This window comes from Colossoma macropomum, unplaced genomic scaffold, assembly GCF_904425465.1.
Source record: "Colossoma macropomum unplaced genomic scaffold, Colossoma_macropomum, whole genome shotgun sequence".
NCBI classification, from domain to species: Eukaryota; Metazoa; Chordata; class Actinopteri; order Characiformes; family Serrasalmidae; genus Colossoma; species Colossoma macropomum.
In genome coordinates, this window is record NW_023495014.1 from 1,854,956 (window position 1) to 1,865,142 (window position 10,187).

General features: G+C 38.0%; 1 pseudogene; it reads right to left on the reverse strand.

Annotated features, from left to right (window-relative positions):
- Positions 1-10,187, reverse strand: part of LOC118800911 — a 46,831-nt pseudogene that overhangs the window by 13,108 nt on the left and 23,536 nt on the right.

A 10,187-nucleotide genomic window follows, 5' to 3' on the forward strand; every position in this document is an offset into this window, starting at 1 on the left:
CAGAGACCACCTTTTTGTTAATTTAAATTTCAAAATGGCCATTAACTACACAGTCGTCAATATTTTGTGTTAGAAGAAAGCAGGAAAACATATTTATGCACATAACTGTGCACAATACTGATATCTTTCATATCTTAAAAACAAGTTACAGCTGCGTCCTCCCAACCAAAGTTGTTGCCAAAGGTGTCACTGATAATATGGGCCCTTTCGAAGAAATACTAACATTCACACAGATAACACAGCTACCCAAACACATCTTAGCTGCCTTGGAATTTTTTTAGATGCATGTGCATCTAAAATGCCTAACATATGTAAAAGAATATACAAAATATATAATATATATAAGAATGGAAGCTGTAATAAAGGCCAAGGGTCTACACACTAAATGTTGAAAATTTTGATATTATATTTAGTTGTTAAGGCTTTTGTGTACTTATCTGTTAAATGTTTATTTTCTGTGTTTTTTTCCCCTGATGCTGTAAAATGAATAAACTGTACTTAATGGCCATTTGGACTGTATAATAAACTCTAACTTTTGCACAGTACTGTGCAAAAATCAGTACAACAATGACCCAATGTTACCAATGTTTACTCTAAATCTAACTATAACCATACTAGTTCTCATAAGTAGAAAAACCTGTTTCTCTACTCACAAGACATGCCATTACATGCATAAAGCATGTTTATTTCAGACAGTAACTCGGTTCTGTTGCTTTTCATGACCTACGTAGTTACTGAATAAAATATGTCTATTAGCTATATGAAGTAAATGTGTAGGTTGTCCCAGGGTGTTCATAGGCTCAAGCAGTGGTTATTAGTCTGACCCACCGTGTGCTGACAGAGGTGTGGTATTAGATTCTGTGGCGGGGTGACGCAGTCTGGTCAACAGGCCTAAAAAGGCAAACATTGTTAGCTTGTAACAAGACCAACCACATTCTCACATACGCTATCCCACACACACGTACATGCATTCACATACACGCCCCCCAACACACACACACACACTCACACAGTTTTGACACATGACCAAAAAGAATGAGGCCTGTATTGGATGGATGTTGTGTGTAGTATTTAAATTAGTTGTGGATCAAATATTAAGTGTGCAAGTGTTCTTCCAATTACCTCACAAACATGACTACACCAGACTTTCTAAAATGATGCAATTTGCACAGAGAACCAGTCATGCAGATGTGGGTGTGTATGCATGATAATGTTTTATGATTACGTACATGAGCCAAGATACAAAAGCGTGTGCTTGGGGATGTCCATATGTGTGTATGTCATTTGATGTTTAAGGAGGACCGGAAAGAACCCACACCTGCGGCATTATGTTGATGGTTGATGGAGTCAAATAATTTCACAGAGAACCAGTTATGCAGATGTGGGCGTGTATGCATGATATCATTTTATGATTATGTACATGAGCCAAGGTACAAAAGCGTGTGCTTGGGGATGTCCACATGTGTGTATGTCATTTGATGTTTAAGGAGGACTGGAAAGCACCCACACCTGCTGGATTATGTTGATGGTTGATGGAGTCAAATAAATAGTTCTTGGCAAGGTAATGTCTACCCCAGTCACATTTACCATGGAAAAAACATCATGGTTAAATGTTATAGATTGGCAGTGGCATTTCCTCTACAGATGAAAGGCATATGTGCCCATAAGGGGGTGGGGAATTACAGACATCTAATTTGAACAAAGCCACATCAAACTTAAATTTAATTTCATCATGGCAACATAAGGTCACAGAAGTAACAACATAGGGAACTCTGCACATCTAGTGTGAAAGTGTACGTGTTTGTGTGTGTTACCTTTCCTCTCTACTCACTCAAGTGCTCGACTTAATAGTGGTTAATAGGTTAATAGGTTTCCCACATACCACCTGGAAGAGTTCATATCAGCACGCAACAGATTAGCTTGAGAAATGCATATGTTATACATTTGAAGCATTAGCAAATTCTGTGTTTTCCTTTTAATATTATTTTTCAAATTTTGAACATTTTGTTCTATGATTTTAGAATTTTATGATTGTGTTCTCTTATTTACATACGAAAAAATACAAATGTATGACAGTGTTTTACACATTCAGGGAAGATTCGGTCACAAATGGGTTAATTTACGGTTATTTTTAAGTTAATGAACAACAACAACAAAACAACAAAAAGGTTGGGATAGTAGGTAAAATGCAAATGAAAGCAGAAAGCAGTGATTCACAAATCTACTTTACCTGTATTTGAACAAACACAGTACAAAGACAAGATATTAAATGTTGTGTCTTACTAACCTTACTGTTTCTTTGTAAACATATGCTCATTCTGAAAGTGATGCTTGAAACACATTCTAAAAAAAAGATGGGACAGGGGCAATTCAAAACTAGGAATATTGTTGAAATGTTAAAAGAAAGTCCTTTATGGTTCAAGACTCACCACGTTGCATTAGCAAAAAATCCAGCAGTATAAAAATAATGTTCCTAAGCCAGGGATTTCCAAGATTTCAAAATATAAACTATTTCACCTTCTAAAGTACATAGTATCACCAAAAGATTCAGGGAATTTGGAAAAATCTGTGTGTGTAAAGGAAAAGGACAAAAATCACAAATGAAAGCAAATGACCTTTGACCCCTCAGATGGCACTGTATCAAAACCTTTTGGTTCCTGTGATGATATCATTGCTAGGTATACTTTAAAAGGAATACTGAAAAAAAAAACATTGTCAATAAACACTGTCTGTTACTGCATCCACAAATGCAAGTTACGACTGTATTATGCACAGTGGAACAGCATCCAGAAACTTCTCTGAAATTTACTGATGTACAATAGAAATGTGTATTGTGTTCTGATGACTCAGCCTTTCAGATTATTTATGAAAATAATGAATGTCGTGTTCTCTGGGCCACAGAAGAAAAGATCCATCCAGATTGAAAATAGAGTAAATTTAAAAAGCCAGGGTCAAGTTATGAGGGGTATTAGTGGGTAACCTGTACATTGGTGAAAGCACCATTAATGCTGAACACATTTTGGAGCAAGAAATTCTGCTTTTTAGGCACCGTCCATGCCGTCCTTATGTCAACAAGACAACACCAAGCCAGATTCTACAGCACGTGTTACAACAGCACGGCCGCATGATCAGAGAGTGTGGGTGCTACACCAGCCTGTCTGTAGTTGAGAACTGTCTCAAATTGAAAACATTTGTCTCATTAAGCTTAAAACAACAATAAAAGCCCTGTGCAGTAGCACAGCTGAAGACTTCCATAACAGAAGAATGGCAAAAAATTCTGCTTTCAAAACTGGGTCGTGTTTTAGGTTCCCCAAAGTTTATTAAGTATTGTTAAAAATAAAGGCGATGTAACACAGTGGTAAACATGCTTCCATCCCAACTTTTTTGCAGCGTGATGCAGGCATCAAATTTGGAAGGAGTGCATATTTACAAAAATTAAGTTTATATAGTAAAAAAAAAATTGTATTTCTGTACGTTTTCCAAATTAATACAGATCAAACAAAATGTACTAATCACTGCTTTCTATTTTTAGCAGCATTTTGCATACTGTCCCAACATTTTTGGGTTTGCAGTATCATTATTTTTAGCATTATTTTATACGTTTATATTATGTAATGTTTAAATGGCCAATATTCACGCTATTTCTGTGTTTAGGTTTAATTAAGGAATGTCACCTGAGTCAAGGTCAGTGAGAAAGAGGTGAATAAGATACTCACAGATAGTCTTCTATGTTGACTTTCTCTGGTGAGGCATTTGAAGCTGATTCACTATAACTCATGCTGGGCAAAGAAAGCACATGGACTGTTAAACTCACCAGAAATGTTATACATTTCTTAATCCACATGAAGTCCCATACTTTCAATGAGACATGCATTTGAGGAAACAGTCATAACCAAATGACTTTTTCAACATATGCAGTAGCATATACATATACTGCCATGCCCCCTTTAGGTATGATAACTATGTGTGGTGTGGATTTGAATACACACACACACACACTTTCTAAACCGCTTCTGGGGCGCAGGGGATTTGAATATACAGTCATACACAAAAGTTTGAACACATCCAGTCAACTTACATGCTTTGTTGATTTTGTAAATTAAAATAGGCTAAGGTAACAAACCGAAAAATGGCATTTACTGCATACATTAGTGGACAGTATCTGTTTATCTACTTAACATAATGGAAAGAAACCCTAAAATATTAAACATGCCGTAACTTTTGCACAGGCCACATATTGTGTTTTATTTTTTCCCCAACATGTTAAATTCAGCAAATAAACAGTAGCTGTGCATTAAATGTGGAGACGTGTGTTCTCTGTAGAGGATGTGTACTTATATCCACTTCAAAATTCAACAAAACATTCCACACTTTTGCATATGAGTGTAGCAGTGGATAAAACACCTTCAGTGAATGATTGCAATGTCTCCCTCTGGTGGAAAGGAGAAGAAAAAACAGTAGCTGCAAGTGCTCTTTGTTGAAGACTCACTGTGTTTTAGTGCTGCTGGATCTCTCTTTTAGCATCTTTCTACATATTTCACTCTTCATGCTGAAACATTTTAGATATTATAAGGCCCATTAGTTGCTGTTAGGAAGAAGTCTCAGAAAAGCAAAGCCTCATAGGGAGGCTTACCTGTAGTTGTCTTTGATTGCCACCTCCTTTACGTAATTAAAAGGGACAAGTCCTTCAAAAAAATTAAAAATTAAGCCATGCTAACCAAGAACACTCATTACTTTACTACAGTCTCTCACCTGAAACAACATTTAGAAGTCTGGACAGTCTTTGAGTTTACTAGGAGACAGTGATGAAATGTAATATTGTTTTAATAATTAGATGTGGTATTGGTTTGCACTGAATTGATTTTATAGTCTGCAACACTGTAAAATGTGAAATGATTTCTTGTTTTTCGACTGACAATAACAAAATCAAAAACAGAAGGTACACCGTCGCAACCTGCTGGAGATTTACTTTTCATTTGCCACTTTGCTTTTTCGTTTTCAAACTGACCAACATGCAAATATATGTTATTCTCGAGACAGACAGACAGACAGACAGATAGATAGATAGATAGATAGATAGATAGATAGATAGATGCTAGGCGGGGCTACGGGGTACATCCCGTGGCCCGGCCTAGTGCTAATTAACAAATATTTAGGACATCCTCAGACTTCGGAGTCAGAACGGCATCATTCCTCAAGCTGAACGGCTTCGAGTCTAGAGAAAAACCATCGTCATGTCTCAGATCTGGTGTAACTGAACATCAGACCAAAAGCTGTCAGACCAAACGGCTTTGAAAAAAAAGGTATCAGACCAAATGGCCTCAGAAACAACTGTGAAAATGTTATACTGGCATTTATATATTGCTCAATTTTGTTCGGGATCAATAAAGCATCTATCTATCTATCTATCTATTTATCTATCTATCTGTCTATCTATCTATCTATCTATCTATCTATCTATCTGTCTGTCTGTCTGTCTCGAGAATAACCAATAGCTTTCTAAGTTATATGAACGAGTATATGCTCGACCAAGCTTGTGTTTGGTCTGATACCTTTTTTCTGAGGCCGTTTGGTCTGACAGCGTTTGATCTGATGTTCAAAGTAAAGCTTGGATTTTCTTTTCTCTATTAGCTTTTTCATTTTAGATATGGCCATGAAAAACCAGAATAATGACTATAATGAAATGACAAATAGCAGTTTTAAATTTATTTTTATGTTTAGAGGGTGACACCTTTTATCGTAAACTAGAGTCCAGGGAGCTGATGGGCAGCAGGACTCTCACTAAAATTACATAATTAATTAAGCAATCAGCTCATAATTTTGACTCTTTTTTTCTCTTAAATAAAGTTAATTAAACAGTAACATCCTCTGCACAGCCTTTCAGGGATTCTAAAATACTTCATTGAAAACTAAATCTAACCATGAAATGCATGCAGTTTACTGTAAACCTTGTTCCTAACACAGTTCGTAGAAAGGTGTGTAAATGTACACTAGCAGAGTGGACTGTGATCAGTCGCAGCTCTCAGAACTTTAGCTTTAGTATTTTTCTGTACAGATTATTTCTAATGATGTAGCCGAGTCAGCTCAGAAATATGTTCAGGTGGTGACGGCGGAAATACGAAAAACTAACTCAGTACTTAAGTAGGTTTTTAACGAACTACTCATTTACTCTTACTCGAGCAATTTTATTTACTAATACTTTTGCTTGTACTTGAGTAAATTATCACTACAGTAACAGTACTTGTACTTGAGTAGGGATTTTCAGTACTCTGTACACCCCTGCGTATCCAACAGCATCTCACACTTACTTCAGTTTCTGAAGATGGTTGTTCTGTGGGTCTTTGGGCTGAAGGATCACCAGTCTCCTTCTTCTGAACCCTGCTCACGATAGCTTGCAGAAGCTGGGCTTCTTGGGATGTGTTGTCTTCTCTGGATTTGAGGTCTCACCAGCAGGCCATGTAGGACGAGGGTAGAGTGAAGGGACAGAGCACCTTCACACTTTACATTACCTGCGGCTCCAGTGGACCCAAATACCACATTTAATATAAATGCGTTGGGATTGTACAGTGTAAAGTCAATGAAAAGGTGTTATTTATATGTTCTTCACAGAAAATGAGCCACGGCCAAAAGTTTGAGATTGAAATAATAATAATTTGCATCATTTTTCCTTTAGTAAACATTGAAAATGGGTCCCACAGACCCCAACACCACACAAGGGTTAATACGAGAGCTTTATGTGTGCATTTACATTACATGTACAGGTCTAAAACATTACCTTAATCAGGCTTAAACTCAGCATGATATTAAGCTTTACGCTAAAACAAACTTTAACTTTTGAACGTATCCTTGCTGAAAGAAACCATTAAGTGTTTCTTTTGGTTTCTGATGGTTTCGTAATGTGCTGGGTTTAACCAGTTACCAGTGGTTGATTTGTATTCTGGCAACGATATCCCTTCCAGAATGGTAATATGCATGGCGACACATACAAGCAGCACAAACAGTCGCTGTTCATCAGACATGGTATAAATGAGGAGACCAGCCACTGGTAGAAATATGAAAGGGAGGTTAGTAACACTTGACTTTCCTATAAGGACTTTGTTTACATGGCACAATCCCGCTGTCCTACTGCGCATGCGTTCCATTGGCCTGAAACCGCTGGCATGAAACTGCGGGTGTAGCTCTGCAGCTCTGCAGTTAGACCCTTCTCTATGCATAAGCTTTCAGAGAATATGCACAAATAGACCACTGTAGTCGTGTCGTCATTTTGTAGTCAGCGCCATGCTTTTATGCCCATATTAGGAACTCTGGGTCTAAGCTCCATTACTCTATGGCCAAAATGACTTCATCAGAGGTCACAAGATGCTGCCCACAGGACGCTGTTGGCTGGATATTTTTGGTTGGTGGACTATTCTCAGTCCAGCAGTGACACTAGGGGGTTTGAAAACTCCAGCAGCACTGCTGTGTCTGATCCACTCAGACCAGCACAACACACACTAACACACCACCAACACGTCAGTGTTACTGAAGTGCTGTGAATGATCCACACCCAAATAGTGCCTGGTCTGTGAGGGTACATGGGGGTCCTGACCACTGAAGAACAGAGAAAAAGGGGGCTAACAAAGTAGGCAGAGAAACAGATGGACTACAGTCTGTAATTGTAGAACTACAAAGTGCACGTATATAGTAAGTGGAGCTGATAAAATGGACAATGAGCGTAGTAAACAAGGTGGTCATAATGTTATGCCTGATCGGTGTAGGTTTATTGTTTATTTACAGACTCCAATGATTCCATTAAAGTGAGTCTAAAAACGCCATGGGGGAAAAAGCAGTGTTTGTTTTTCATATTTTTATGCACACACAGTAAATATTCACCTCCTATATTGCTGGATTGCAAATATTTTTTCTTAGTACACTTGGAATGAAAATGAAACATACTTCTTCAAAGCCTCCATGGCCTATTTATCTGTGCATGGCTGATGGTTGCAGATAGCAGCAAACTGTTGCAAAAATAATTGTTTCAATTATAATGCATTCTCCTGGCAAGGACTGTCCTGTTGGTGTGAACATAAAATAATACTGATCTAGTGCAGTCATAGCGGATAAACTTTGAAATTCGGGTTATCCCTTAATTCAGAGGGAAAATTCAGTGGGAGGTTTTGCAGTTGCAGTAGTCACTTCAAAAAGCGAGTTTTCCAGCTGAGTGACGACACTTTTGAGTTTGAAGGTCTGCTGGCCACCTTGGCCCCCCTGCTGAGCAGCCAGTCACCGTTTGGCTGGTTGTGTTTGGAGTGATGATGGCCTTGGTGGTTTGCCTGGGAATTTACCTTGTTGTCATGGGGGCAGTGAATAGAAAGAGGTAAGCGTGGTAGGGAAACACCGATAAGTGTGAAAGTCTAAGTCAGCACTGAGAACAGAAGCGAAACGCTGTAGACAAACATACTACTTTCTATTGACAATCTGATCTCATTTGTTTGTCATTGAGTTGAGGCTGTGGCCAAAACCAGCACAGCATGGCTTCATTATGAGCCTTAACCCGTTAAATGGCCCACCAACAGGCCCGAAGTTTTATTACGCACTAATGTTTTCAGCACTAGCACATTGGAGATTTGGTAACACTTTACTTGGATCCTGCTACATAACACAGACATAATCATGAATAAACTCATCGTGGCAAATGTCATAGGCTGTCATGAGTTGTGGTGAAAGATAATGTCCAGTAATATAACAGTGCCGTGTTACCATTACCTGTAAAGGTCATGGCAGATGCCATAATGCCTCAATGTTTGATGTCATGATGGCTAACTAGAGACAAAGTCCAAAGTCCTAGTTAGGAAAGTCTGTTAACTCCATGACCATGTTTGCAGCACTGCCAGGCAGTTATTTCCAGCCATTCAAGACCAGGTTCTTACTTTTTGAATAGGGATAGACCTATAATCTCAAAACTGAAGGCCAAATTACAGTTTAAAAAACATATTTAAAGTCACTGGTAAAATCTGACAAAAAACTCATAAGTAGTTTGTAGTGTTCAGCTCAATAATGCACAAAAAATGTGCTTTTTTCAGGCTGTTCTGGGTACTGCGTTTGCGCACAATGAAGGGGGGCTTTCTGTGCGCAGTGTAACCAGCATGTATTTAGCTAAAACAAGGCAAAAACACATTCTATCACTTGTAGTAAAGACAGTGGTTTCACTTAAACAGGGATTTGTAGTAGGCCTAAAGAAGCCACTTTCTTCACTACAAGAGATTTGATATGATTTTGCCTTTATATAGTTTAATACCTGGGAAATAAAACTTGGAAAGACGTCTGCGATTGGTACTTTGTAGACCACCACTTAAAGACTAATGTTGCATTGACCTGCATCGAGCTCCGGTAGAAAACAGTCTCACTCATATAAGCAAATCCTTAAATGTGTGGATCAACTATAATCTTAATGTACATAAAAGTGAAATAAACCCCCCAAAACACAAAAGACGAGGCTGAAGTTGGTGCGTTATATAAGTTGACCTATTCGCCATCTTGTTTGAATGTTACTGTTTCAACTTATCAGTGCATCAGTTACATTCTCGTGCTTGAGGCTGCATCATTTAAGGTGGAATGTGAAAATTCGAACAAGATGATGAATAAGAAGCTGACTTCAACTTTGTGTAAGAAGGTGTTAATCTATTGCAAATATCTACACAGATTAAGGAATGTTGTAACTTACCTACAGCACTTTCTCAGAATTAACAATCATTGTTAGTAAATAAATATAACTACTGCATCAAGTTAAGATTCCCTGTATATGTTATTAAATGAAACAAGCTTAATATAAAATCAGTGGAAGAACAATCACACCAGCAGGTTCTCTGTGCTTCATCAACCACATGCCATCTACACATAAACATCACACAAACATGAGCGTGCATAGCTGCTTTCTCTCTGTTATTTAATAATATTCCACTTTATGAGTGTAGTATTCTTGAAATAGTGTAATTTTGAACAGTATCTTTTTTAAACTGCTGCACTGGTACGGAATGCAGTCCAGCACTGATGTTGACCACCCCAAAATGGCGGCACTGTTGATGTGCCTGGCTGAACTCAAGGCGGCATCTATGTATTTATATCTCAAAGTCAAAGTGAACCTTATTGTCATTCAGACTATACAATAAGGAGAGCACAGCTGAACGAGATTGCATTTCTCCAGCTCC